Raw genomic sequence first — 11,114 nt, 5'->3', positions numbered from 1 at the left:
TGAGCCCTGATCCCAGCCCCAGGGTGAACCTTGATCCCAGCCCCAGACTCAGCCCTGATCCTAGCCCCAGGCTGAGCCTTGATCCCAGGCCCAGGGTGAGCCTTGATCCCAGTTCCACATTCAGCCCTGGTCCCAGCCCCAAGCTGAGCCCTGATCCCAGCCCCAGACTAGCCCTGATCCCAGCCCCAGACTCAGCCCTGATCCTAGCCCCAGGCTGAGCCTTGATCCCAGTCCCAGATTCAGCCCTGGTCCCAGCCCCAGGCTGAGACTTCATCTCAGCCCCAGACTCAGCCCTGACCTGCCCATATTAATGAATTAACATTAATTCTTTTATGAAGTCGTGCTATTGCTTATGAGGGTGGTAGGTTTAACTGAGACTCTTACAGGCTCACGAACATCTCTGGGCTGACCTACTATGCAAAAGGCACAGCTCTGAATGTGTCATGGTTCCAGGCAGCTGATCTCCACAGCTGGAGGAACATCTGTCCACATACCACGAGCTGATGAGGGCAGAAACGGTTGGCTGCTCCTGACACCCATTCCTCCTGCATAGAACAGCAGTGGAAGCCCAGAGCACCCTGGGCAGGGCACCTGAGGGCCAGACTTGGGGAGGCAGGGGAGGCTGGGGGAGGCAGGAAGAGGCTGGGGAGTCATTTGTCAAGATCAGAGGCTGTGTGCCTCTGGCATGCTGCTCCCCCTCTCTGGGCCCCCCTCCCCTTACTACAGTCATAATGACGTTTTGATCAATGACGGACTGCACACACGACAATGGTCCCATGAGAATCGTACCACGTAGCCTAGGTGTGTAGGAGGCTGTACCATCTGCGTGTGTGTAAGTGACTGTGATGTTCCCAGAATGACGAAGTCGCCTACTGTCGCATTTCTCAGAAGGCGTCTGCATGGTCGAGTGCCATGTGACTGATTAACAAGGTCCGTGCACCGTGTACTCCCCTCCCTGCTGGTCGGACTCCGGTGGGAGGATTGGTGTTGCCTGGAGCGGCTAGAGGTGCACTTTGACGGCTGAGCCGCGTGCACTCTGGGCTTGAGAAGCGCAGATCTGAGGGCCTCCTGGCGTCTCTGCAGCAAGAGAGCTGAGGTCAGACCGGCAGAGACACGCCCTCACAGCTGGCTGGGCTCGACACTGAAGGCTGCTGGGAACCTGAGCCCGAGACTGGGCAAGGCCGAGCCCTTCCTTCTGGCTCTCTCCAGGCCCTGCTCACGGCTCCCCGGTCAGTCGTCGCAGCCTAATGGGACCTCAGCCTCCTGCTCTGGGGCAGCGCCATTAATGTCAGCCTCGTCTATGACCCAGCACCATTTCCATCCACAGGCTCCAGGGGCTCGAGGCTCCCCAGCAGTGCCCAGAGGCCCGACTTGGGGCCCAGGGTGCTCAGGGGTCACTCACACCAACCGGGCGGTTCTGGATCCTCTGCCAAAGGGACTCCTCAGAATATGACCTGGTGCTTCCACCTGGAGGTCACCATGAGAAGAGGGCACAAGACAGGCCTCACCCAGCCTCCCCTGCCTCCCCCTGCCTCCCCTTGTCCCCCTGCCTCCTCCTGCCTCCCCAACCTCCCCCAACCTCTCCCAACCTGCCCCTGCCTCCTCCTGCCTCCCCCAGCCTCCTGCTGCCTCCCCTGCCTCTCCCAGCATCCCCCTGCCTCCACCTGCCTCCCCCTGCCTCCGAATACCTCCTCCAGCCTCCCCCTGTCTCCCCCAGCCTCCCCCTGCCTCCCCCGCCTCCCCCTGCCTTCTCCTGCCTCCCAAACTTCCCCCTGGCTCCGAATACCTCCTCCAGCCTCCCCCTGTCTCCCCCAGGCTCCCCCTGCCTCCCCCGCCTCCCCCTGCCTTCTCCTGCCTCCCAAACCTCCCCCTGCCTCCGAATACCTCCTCCAGCCTCCCCCTGTCTCTCCCAGCCTCCTCATGTTGGCTCCTGACTTTGGCCACAAAGGCCTGGCTGCGCTGAGACGAGACTCAACCAGAGCCTGTGGTGGGGGCAGCGGTGGACGAACCTGGGAAGGTGTGAGAACCTGCTGACTGAGCTCTGCCGGGGAGGCCGCGACGGATGCAGACGGAGTCGGGGTTGGAAAGGAGCGGAAATGCTGCCTGGCACCCAGGCCCTCCAGGGAGGAGCAAGGGGCTTCTCCCGGGCTCTAGAGGGCGCAGTGCCCGGGCACCAGCACCCTGCGCCTTGTCCTGACTGGGAGGCCCGCCTCAGCGTCCCTATCTGTGGTTTTCGGCTCAGGGACTGGCGGTAAGGGATCTGAGTGGACCCCAGCATCCCGACCAGCAGCTCCCCAAGTGCATCTCCTGGGTTGGGCTTTCTGGTGAGGGTCCTTTGGGGTGATGTGCCCCGCTGTGAGCGGTCTGAGGCTCTGGGTTGGGGGCCTGAGGTCACCAGCAGGGCCAGTGCAGCAGATTCGGGAGTGTGGCCACACACTGCAACCTCGGTTCTGTCCTTGCCAGCTCTGGCCTCACTTGGGGAGGCACAGAGATTCCCGGGGTTCACCCCTACACTGCTGACAACTCGCCAAGTCCAGGGGAGACTCATCTTTGGGCCTCCACAGTCTTTAGCCCTTCAGTCTTTCTTTTAGTCATTCAACAAACATTCCTTGAGGGCCTAGCTGGTGCAGGACCCAAAATACCTACCCGCTTGGAGCAGAGAACCCCACTGCAAGGGGAGGGGTGATAAGGAGTAAACAGATAAACAAAAGAAGGCAACTAGAGGTGGAGAAAGATAAGACAATCAGGCCGGGGGAGTTTGCTGCGGGGGCCCAGGTTCTGAGTGTGGGGGCCCTGGTGCCTCCGCCAAGGGGGGATATTTGCATTGGGATCTGAATAGCAGGGGTGCCATCACATGAGGTCTGGGGAAAGCGTCCAGGCAGAGGGGAGGCCAAAAGGCCGGGGCAGGACCAAGGCTAGTCCCCTCCTCCCCTTTTCTGTGGGAGGAATTGGGGAACCTTTCAGGGGCCGGCGTGCTGGGGAATTGTGCACAGGAGGTGTTGCCTGACAGCCAAGCTCTTGGCTGGATCACTGAGTCAGACTTCTTTAGAGCTGAAATGAGAAAATCGACGTGGAAGCATCCAGAAGCTTCCTGGCCCATTGCAGGAGCTCAGCTGTTCTGTTTTGTGTTCTGAAACACCTGACCCCAAGGAGTCTCGCACCCACTTCTGGTGGGAGAGTGAGACGAGGGCCCCGTGTGTCTCGGTGGGCCTGGCCCGGAAGGGGGACGTCCATTCATCGGGGGGAGGTGTCTGCAGAGTGCCAGGTGTGCCAGCTACGGCTGGGGCCGGGACACACCAGTGGCACACGGGATGCTGTCCCTGCCCAAAGGGCCCTACAGGCCACGGGGCGACGGACGTGACTGCCCCACAACCCCTCATCCCAGGAGCATCCGGCTGATCCCGGGGGTCAGGAGCACCTTCTGGAGGGAGTCTGAAGCCGAGGTCTGGAGGACGAGAGGCGCTAACTGGGGAAGGTGAAGAGATCCCGAACGAGGGGAGAGGGGGGCGTTTTGTTTCCTGGCAGAAATGTGTTTGAAGCCATTGGGAGGGCCGTGTTGAGAGGGTGGTGTGGAAAAGTGAGTTCTGGAGAAGGCGGCCACACTCGCTTTCCCCACGGACTGTCCTCATTTTCTGCTGCCCGACGCCCACACTGCCACTATCCCTTTTCTGCTGCCTGGAGGCAGGGGGGCTCCGGGTTGGGTCCCCGCCATGGGCAGGGCCAGCATGGGGTTAGTAGCCAGGTCTGTGGTGGGAGATGGGCGGGGGCTCGTGTCCTGCTCAGGAGTAGGGCTGGGCTGGGGCTGCAGTTGAGACGGATGGGGGAGCACTGTAAACCTCACAGGCTGAACCCCTCCATGCAGGGTGGGCAGTCTCCACTTGGAGCCGCTCACACTCACATGCATGAGCAGTGCACACACGTGCACACACACATGCACAGTGCACACACAGATGCATTTACACACAGAAGCACACATGTGCTCATGCATACACACAGGTAGACAAATGCATGCACACGCACATGTATGCACATGCACACGTAGGCACACATATGCAACACACATTCATACACACTTACGGGCACATGTACACAAAGGCACACTGAGAATGCATATGTGCACATGCATGTGTTCACTCACACACGAATGCACACACAGGCACACATACACACATACACGTGCAGGCCCTCAGGCCCATGTCTTCCGAAGGAACCGAGGAGCCCCCGTCAAGCCCCTCCTCCTTCCCAGGGCTGGGAGATGCTGGTTCAGAGGGGAGGCCCGGCCCCCTCATCCGTTTGCTCCTAACGGAGCGAGTGACGCACTGTAGCCTGTCCAGTGTGGCCCTGGCAGATGTCATGCAAAAGGAAAGGGAGCAGCTTTCAACTTTCTCGCCCTGAAAGCTCAGCCCCCCGGCCCCCGCCCCGCACCCCAGTGCCAGACAATCGGGGACCTGGGAACAAGGCGGGCGCCTGACTGACAGCCATCTCTCACCTCTGATGGTGTTACCTCTTGTTTCCCCCAGCATGACACTGCAGATTGAACATCTGACAGCGGAGAGAATGAGCCTGTCCCCTTCACGTCTTTCTTGCAGAGCCCACTGATGTCCACGTGATGCCACCTTCCCCCCTCTATCTCTGAGGTCCCCCCTAATTGCTGGGCTGTGCAAATTTGGGATCCCAGCAATGATGTCCAAAAGGCAAATTTAGGTTTATACAAGAAGAGGGTCCTAGTGGGTGGTGGGTGTCCCGTCCCCAGTGAGGTGGGGGTATCAGCGAGGGGCCTACCGCACCTGGCATGTCACTGAACCCCACTCTGTGGCTGTCACTGTAGGGAGAAAGGTCCTAGAGAGGCAGGTCCGGAGTCTCAGGGTGAAGACAGATGCTTCCCCCAAGCTCGGCTGGTTCAGAGGACCCTGGCCGCCCACAGCCCTGCAGCCACTGGGTGGAGAGCCTCCTCCCCAAATGACCAGGGTGACCTGTCCCAAGGGTGCAGACAGGGACCTTGATGCACCTAAACACGTGTCACCTGCCCAGCGCTGGCTCCCAGAGGTGTTGCTAGGGATCTCTAAAAGATGTTTAAAAGTAGGGAGAAAAAGCCCAAACCCATCCTTTCAACACTTGGCTGCAGCCACGTGAGCTGAGCTTTTGGTGGCTGCATAGAACTCAAGCCTTATAGTCTTTTCTTTTTTTTTTTTTGTGGAAGACTGGCCCTGAGCTAACATCTGTGCCCATCTTCCTCTATTTTACACGTGGACCGCCTTCCACAGCATGGCTTGATAAGTGGTGTTAGGTCCACGCCTGGGATCAGAACCAGCAAACCCCGGGCTGCCGAAGCAGAGGGCATAACCTTAACCACTGTGCCACCGGGCCGGCCCCAATATGTTCTTTTGTTTTTTGAGGTCCACGTGCCAGAGAGAGGCAGGCATGGGGCTTCCTCGTGCCCTGGAAGGCTGCTGGTCCACGGTATTTCTCAGGGTGTCTCTGCCACGGCTGGACCCCTCCTTGGGGCACTGGCCCATGCAGGCCGCAGGAGTGAAGAGGCCGGACGTCCTCTGGGTGGACCTGGGTGGGGCGGAGGTGAGCGGGGGCCTGGCAGGGACGCGGGCTGTGGTCCATTATGAAGTCCCGCACTCTGTCCTCACTTGTCCATCCACACCATTCCCAGTGCGCCTGTACCAAGGGCTTCAGGGAAGGTGTGCGATGGGCAGGGCCTAGCTGGGGTCCAGGCGCAGCTGCAGGGCGGGGAGCCCGGCTGCCCACTCGCTGGTGGGCTGACTCCTTCAAGCTCCGAGCAGCCCCCGAGGGCCATGCTCTGCCCCAGGCGCCTCCATTTATCCTCTGTCAAACCGGATACCCGAGGCTCCCGCAATGGGCTGCCTTGCGGCGTTGGCAGACACTGCCTGGCCTGCAGTAGTGACAGGTGTCACCACGTTCCTGCTACTGTTCCTCTCCTCCTGCCCACACCGCACATATGCAGGGCTCAGAGTCCAGGGCAGGGGTTCCGCGCCTTCCCAGCATCCCTGAGGAAGCTTTGGATCCATCGAAGGGGGTGACCTTTGTGCCCAGCGGAGCTGAGGACGGCCTGGAACTCGGGGTCCTGCATGCTCTATGTTGGGGGCTGCAGCCCCTTGTCTTGCTCCCTGGGTAGGGCCCCCGCGAGCCCTGACGGCGCCTCTGTGCAAATTAGGAAAGAGGCCCTTCCTCCAGCACCAGGGCTCCTGCAGGCTGGATCTCGGACTCCCCAGCTCCTCAGTGGCACTCCGAGGGCCAGGCTGTGCCCACTGTGCCTGATGGGTCTGTCCACCCTGCCCCTGCCCAGGGACAGCTGCCCAGCCGTGGCTCTAGGAGGTCAACCACATGATCTCCATCCAGCCACTGGGAAGACTGCATTGGCCAGCAACCTGGACCGCGTCCACTCACCAATCTGTTTGCAGATGGCCAGCCCTGGGTCTCTGGGTGGATGGAGAACAGGGCACATCTTGTGAAGAAATCTGTGTCTCCACCTCCCAGGCCTCTCCTAGGAGAGAGCCATATCCTGATGTCAGGCCTCCCCGGGCTTATGTTTTCACCAAGAAGTGGCTTAGGGGCACTGGTGGGCCTGGGAGAAGTGGGTGCAGTGAAACCTGGGTGCTCGCTGAGCCCAGGCTCGAGCGTTCGCCTCCACCACAGGGAGGCTCGGCCGTGGGGGCTAGGTTCAGGCTGGGTCAAGTCACCACTGGACCTCATGGGTCTCTCCCTGCCAGCTGCCAGCTGAGTGCGGTGAGCAGGCCCTGCTGGCACGGGGAGGCCGGGCACCAGAGATGGCAGTCAGGCAGGAACTGAGGTAGGGAGCCCCCCAAAGGCGAGCACCAGCCTGGGCCACATCCTGTGTGGACTGTCACGAAGCTGGTGGAGCTCCCCCACCCCAGGCTGCGTCCTACCTGCCTCTTGCCTTCTGGACCCACTGAGTGGGCAGCCTGGGGGAGCATGGGGCACCTGGCGGTGGGGAGCTGGGGCTCTGACCAGGGGCTTCTCTCCGGCCTCAGTGTCCTCCCCTGTGAGGTGGGGCCCTCAGGCAGCCCCGAGCACCCAGATTTTCCTGCACCCATTTCTCCCAGGCCCACCAGTGCCCCTGAGCCACTTCTTGGTGAAAGACCCGTCCGCCCAACCTGGGTGTCCTTCTCCATTGGCCCCCTGGGCTGGGGGCCTGCACCTGGAACTCCAGGTGCCTGTTGATGCCTGGGTCCGGGGCCCCTCGCTGCCTCCCTTGCTTTCCACACACCTGCCAGTGGCCAGCAGATGCCTTCCGGAACCTTCTGCAGCAACCGATCCCTTCCACCTCAAATTAGGTTTTATAAAAGTCTATCCTGCCAGCGGTTTCCTGCACAAACAGACCTCCATTAGCTAGTGTGGAGCAACAGCACTTCCCCACGTCTCCTTGGAACGGGCTCCGTCTCCGACACACGCAGCTTCAGAGCTGGCTTGTCACCATTTGCAGAGCGCCGGTTGCCAGTGGCCCCGGAGGCTGACCCCTCCACCCTCCACATGGCTCCGATGGGGCTGGGGCCTGGGTCCTGCATCTCTCCCTCTGGTGCCTGCACTTGGCTCTGCTTTTTGCACAACAGGAAGGAATTTCCGGAATTGCAGCAACGTGGTACCCAGTTTGGACGGCCGATTTGGCCTCAGTGCAAAGCATACTGTCCCTTTTCGGGTCACACGGTAAGGATGCCCCCTCTGCCTGGGCACTGGGCCTCTGGCAATGCCTGCGTGGGTGCCGTCAAGACCCTCCCCAAACCCACAGTTGCGTCCTGCTTGATTACCCCCATGTCTCGGAGGGAGAAGCCGAGGCCCAGGGTGTGTATGGGACTAGCCCACGGTCACTGGCAGAGCTGATGTCCAGAGCTGGCTGTGGACGGCAGACCTCAGGCCAGTGCTGGGAGCCCCGGGTCCTGATGCTCGTGTGTGCTGGCTGTCACCATTCTGCTGTTGTCAGGTTCTGGAGGGCCTCCGGAGACCCCCTACTCCGGGAGCCTGCTGGGACACCCCGCACACCCTGGGAAGCCAGCGAACGGGATTTCTCGGAAATTCCTAGTTAACTGGCATCTCTTCGGGAAGTTGGATGGGTCTTTTCACTACTTAAACCAAAATAAATTGCACGGGAGGTTAGTGTTCATGAATTTTTAAAACAATGCATTGGCATTTATCTGGCATTTGTTTTGCTTTAGTTTTTCGTCTTCCTGCCTTCCTGTCGGGGGCGGTGCAGCTGTGGGCCGCCGGGCTGTGCCTGCAACCATCGGCTGATGCCGTCTAAATATTTTATTCGCCTGTTACAAACAGGAAATGTAATCAGAGGCCCGATTACTAGCCACACTGGGAAGGGGAGCTCCCGGGGCGGGGTGGGGTCTCTTAATCTTCGGGATTTACGGCATTTGCATTACAGAGCAGCAGGCAGCAGGCTTTTAATTTTTTTTGGACTAGCACGGAGGCAAAGATTTCTGAAGATGTGAAATTCCCGGGCTCACACGACATCGTTGACATTTTAATAGAATTTTAAAATCCAGCCCTTCTGGTTGGCTTTGAGTCACCAGGATGGAAACCACAGAGAAGGTCCAGGAGGAAGCAGGGACGCAGCTGTGGGAGCAGTGGGGGGACGGAGGAGAACTCGTTCTGGAAACAATGGAGGAAAACAGAGCCAGGAGCCCAGCCGGGCTGTCAGTCAAACCCCAAGAGAGTGTGGTTCGTTCTCCCCAAGCAGCCCTGGGTGGATTCGCCCTTCCGAGTCCTTCCTTTTCCTTCTGGGGCACAGGAGCTACTTGTCTCAGGTAGGGTGTCTACCCGGCAGCTGGTCCGCACTGGGGAAGACCCTGGGCGCCTGTGTGTGAGGATGCTGGGTCTTCTGGATGGGGAAGGTCAAGGCCTGTGTCTGTCTGGGGAGCTCCTGGTGTGGGGTCACACTTCCCGCACCGGTGCAGACATTAAGGTGTGAGTGCACCTGTCAGGAGCCCTGGATCTCATACAGAGCAGGTGGCATTTAGAGGAACCCCCTCCCCTGCAAGACCAAGGGCTGGCCAGCTTAGTTCCGCCGGTCCTGGGGTGGGGACGGGCCAGCGCTGCGGGTGAGCGTGGCCAGGCGAGAGGTGTGTGGGCCCCACTCCCCACTCCCTGTCTTTACTCCTCACTCCTGGGGGCTGCCCCCTGCCCAATACGAGAGCCTCCTGGGGACCTGCTGTGGCAGCCAGGCCCCGAGGAGCAAGGCTGGAGATAGAGCGGGCTGGGGCCGGCTCCGGCCTCCTGGTGCTTCCACTTTGTCCTCCCAGATGTGAACGACCCCGCCTGGCTGAGGCTCCGCAGGGAAGCGGGCCCCCACTGCCCGCCCCCTGGCCTGTACGCCCGGACACTGGGCCCCGTACCTCGACCTGCCACACTCCTCAGACGTCCCAGGCAGTCTCTTTTATGACTGATGGTTACTCCTGGAATCTTAAAAAGTAGCTCAAGCAATCCATATGCATCACAGAAACATGAGAAAATGCAGGAGAGTGAGGAGAAGGAAGGGCAGACATCTGGACTCTGCCCAGAAATAGCCTCACGACGGGTTTGGCATAGGGACTTCTGGACTTTTCTATGTGCTTCATAAACTCAAACGTATACTTTTACAAAATGATGCTCCGCACACTTCCGCTGCCTGCCCCTCCCTGTCTAGTCTGCAGTGATCACGTGTCTGTGTTTGCGCTGGGACACGTGCTTTATTAATAGAGTCATGATAATCTGTTACGAGTCAGCACCATTATTCACATAACCGTTCTTCTGTTGTTGAAAATTAGGTTATTTTCAGTTTTAACTTTCATAGACAACACTGCGGTGGAGAAGGTGTGTTCCTGGATGTTTGTGAGCCCGCCGATCACGCACAGCGCCTTGGGAGGTTAGGGATGTGCCTGGAGCTGCTCGCGGCAAGAGGCTTCTCAGACCAGCGTTTGCTGCAAGGGCCGGCACAGAGCTCACCCCGGGGCTTCCATATATAGCTGTGCGGGTTGCACGCTACATTTCTCCAGGGGGTGCTGTCTGTTGAGACACGATGTCAATGGTGTTGCCCAGAGTTGTGCGTGGTGGTGGACCAGCTGGGAAAGGCTGGCTGTGGGAGGACCTTGAGATTCCCTGACCCTGGGGGACCGGGATTGTGAGCAGGTAAAGAGGCAAGATGCCGGCGTGGGTCGACCACGCTTCCTCCCCGGGTTCGGAGGGTGTGCTTGTCCTCACTTTCCTTCACCTGTCCCTACCCTGATGGTGTGGACTCGGGGCCAGAAGTTGTTGGCCATACTGGCATAGAAAGTTCTGGATGAGGAGTGAGGGCCCTCTCTGGCTGAGTGGAGTCTCTGTCCCTGGGGCTCGGCTCCCCACGTCGGCCTTCCCCTCTTGTGGCTTTTCTCATAGCCTCCGTCCTGGACGCTCCCCACTTTCGCCTCCTGTCCAGCTCGGGCTCATCCTCCAGCCCCAGGCCACAGCCCTCCTGGAGGCCCCTGTGACTGGCCCTCCCAGGGGGGCCCCGGACACTAGGGAGCTCTGATGGTTGAGCAGGGGGAGTGTCGGGTCCATGGACGTCTTCCCGCTGCGCCCTGAGCCCCTGGAGTTCCTGGCCCCCTGCCCTCAGGCTCCAGCCCCCACAGGGCCTGCTGCATGAGGGGGCCCGAGACGCGCTGGCTGAGTGAGCAAGGGAGGCCAAGGTCACAAGCCCACGCCCAAGGTCATCATGTCTTATTCTTGCAGGAATGTGGTTTGTGGAGCGAGGAGCGGAAGTGGCGGCCAGCATCCTCTGCAGCAGCCACTGTCTGCTGACCACATGCCGCATGGTCAGACCCTGCTCCGCCCTCCCTGGACAGGCCTCACTTGACCCCACCACAGCCCCGGGTGGTGGGACGTAACTGTCCCTGGGGGGAGAGCTGCCGGCTTTCAGTCCAGAGAGGGTGGGTGCCCCTGCGGCCGGGGATGGTGATTTCGGGGGCCCCGGACCTCCGCATCTCCTGCTCCTTTACTGGGAGTGTCCACAACACAGCAACGACAAGAAGCGTATGACAGGCATGGCTGGAGCTCGGGAAACCCCAGCCCATCTAGGGACGCATGGCTACAGAGTCCCACAACCTAGA

The sequence above is a fragment of the Equus caballus genome, chromosome 25, assembly GCF_041296265.1.
Source record: "Equus caballus isolate H_3958 breed thoroughbred chromosome 25, TB-T2T, whole genome shotgun sequence".
Taxonomy (NCBI): Eukaryota; Metazoa; Chordata; class Mammalia; order Perissodactyla; family Equidae; genus Equus; species Equus caballus.
Note: the sequence above shows the minus strand (reverse complement) of the source record.